Below are 2,913 nucleotides of genomic sequence, written 5' to 3'. Positions count from 1 at the left end.
AATTTTTTTTCTTTTAATCTAAAAAAAAAATCCATTACTCCACCCACTTAATGCCTAGGAATGTGAGACCCACTTGAGGATGGAGGCACATTGTTCTATACACATCGTACTTCCCCCTAGAACAAGCATACACTCCTTGATCCAAGGTGGAAGTTGGCAAGGAATTTGGGGCCGCCTTATGACAATGATGTTTTTTTTTTCTACTTTTCCTTGATTTGCTCGATACCTCCACCAAAATTTAAAGGACAAGGCAAGCGCTTGGTTGGTGGGTAAAAATATTTTATATCTTATTGTTTAGTGGGAGTGTTTAAAGATGTTCCTAGGTTTGTATTGACCTTTGATTTTGACATAGATTAAATATGTTTTCTATATGTCATTTTAATTATTATTATATTATTTTTTGTACAGGGTCATATCATGATCTAAGGACATCATCACTCAAGTCCGACACTTTATTAATGGGGTGGGGGGAGGGTTTAAAAAAATTTCAAAAATTCTAACTTATAATTCTTGAGATATTATTATCCTATTCATGACCTATTATTTTATAGACCTGTATTGGCATGAGACATTATTTGGTTTTTCTCATACATTTTCCAAAAACTAAATATTCATCTATAGGCACTTTGTTTCTAGGTTGACTTTATTGCCTTGTTTGCTTCACAATTTTCTCTATGATTAGTTATAACTAAATTGTTATAATTTGAACATTACATTATGTATTTCAATGCTTATTGCATATAATGAAATCTATAGTTGATACATGTCAACTACCTTATTAATATCAACTTAAATTGCAAGATACTTTTGTATGAGACACAATGCAATCATCTACATGTAATTTTATGAACTTCTAATATTCCAATTGTATTGTTGATGTCTCCATCATGACTACATATTCGTTCTCAATTAGAAACAAAATCTACACCAATATGATTCAAGATTGCACACAATTACATCTACATCTTTCATATGAGACTTGAGGAAATAAGAATAATAAAATGATAATCTCCTATTCATTCTTCCAATGCATATAATGATACAAAATTTCTTTTCCTCAATACATTCTAATGAAAGTAATGAAATGAAAACATCAAAACAATGAAATTTTCGTTCATGTTCCTCTCAAGACTTGCATTCAACACAATATCAAGTAGGCAAATAGGGTGGTGAAATCATCAAATCAAGATACATAATGGAAGGACCTTTTACAAGAAAAGATGATTCAAAATCTCTCTATTGGCATATGTATGATATCAATAACAACACTCCTACAATACAAATAAATTCACATAACAAAATGGAGTTTTCCTCCATTGCAATACAAATGCACTAGTGTTCTCTTCTTCTATGCAAAGATAAGACTTCACAACTTCCAAATATCGAAGACCTCAAGAAAATACCTACAAATAACAGACAAAATGTAGAGCCATGGAGGGTCACCTCCCAATCTAGGCCTAAAGGAGGCCACCCACCGAGCTTGGGGAAACAAGGCACAAATGGTTGCACAGCTTCACATTCACATATCATGCAAATTATAACAACACAATTCAACACAACATAATACAACCCATCTTAAGGCTTGCACTTAGATTCTACAATAGAATCAAGGTATAGGGTGAAGGTGGGTTCCCACCATGAGAAGAATTTCAAATACATGAATCTCATAAAATAACATATTCCCACAAGTAACATTCCCTTCAAGGCTTATCAATATCTTCCCCATTATACACTGCCTTATACCTCCCAAGAGTGAAAGTAATCATGAAGTCCATACTCCATTGAAACACATCAAAATCATCTCCACACATGGGAGAGTTTCTCAACTACATGGGTGAGCCCAAATAACCCCTTCACCCAAGCATCTCTTCCCTCCCAAGGGTGAGTGATGCTTCACACCCATTTTACACAAACTATCAACATGAACAAAATAATATTCAAGAAAGAAATCTCATAATACTTCTCACATTCAACACACATACCACAAGATTCTTCACAAAACCACATCTACTCCATAACAAATCTACAATGCAATGAAGAACACCATATCAAATCTATAATGAAATGAGAGACACCATGGATCATAGATACCAACCTTACTCCAAGCAATGGCAAATGAAAGTTGTAGTAGAGCTCCTTATCCTCTTCCTCCAAACCCTAAATGTCTCTAAAGTTAGAGAGTGAGCAAGTGGGTTTCTAGTTTGGCCATGCCCCTATATATGATTCCCATTTTTGGATTCAATATAAAATGCATTCTTTTCGGGATCTCCTAGGTCTTGTAGACACCCTAGTAGTCACTATTAGCCCCCTAACTTAAGTATTATCACGGGGAGGGTTTATTTTCATCAAAAATTCACATTAGAGCTACTTTTTGATCCTCATAATGCTAGGTAAAGTCAAATTTCAAGTTCCTATGATGGTAACCTTGTCTCCCTTGCTTAATCAAGGTATTTAAGTCCAATTCTTAATTAAAAAATTTAACTTGAGATAAGGTGGCTACATGATCAATCTTCCAAGAACATGTCATTTTCACACAATGAGTACAAGTGTCAAGTGGCACACACAAAATTCACTATACATCACACATGATATGTTTTGAATCTACTCATGAAATACATATTACACAAATACATCTCACATTTACAAAATGAACACATCACAACTAAGTTTACAAATCTTACAAATATTCACCTTGGAAGTGTTATATTAGCATATGTTTATACCTTGTTTCCCCATTATGTTTCCATGGTTCCTTTCCTACAGACTAAACTCGAGCATCAATAATCCAATGAAAAGTCACATATAAAATACATATGAAAGTAAAGATACCTAATTATTTTTGTTATTCTACAATTCACATATAACACTTTTCATAATTAATTTTCTATTCTCCATCATTTGCTTAGATACATC

Source organism: Cupressus sempervirens, chromosome 2, assembly GCF_028749045.1.
Source record: "Cupressus sempervirens isolate cs-2001-9-10 chromosome 2, ASM2874904v1, whole genome shotgun sequence".
NCBI classification, from domain to species: domain Eukaryota; kingdom Viridiplantae; phylum Streptophyta; class Pinopsida; order Cupressales; family Cupressaceae; genus Cupressus; species Cupressus sempervirens.
This window is presented reverse-complemented; position numbering follows the sequence as displayed.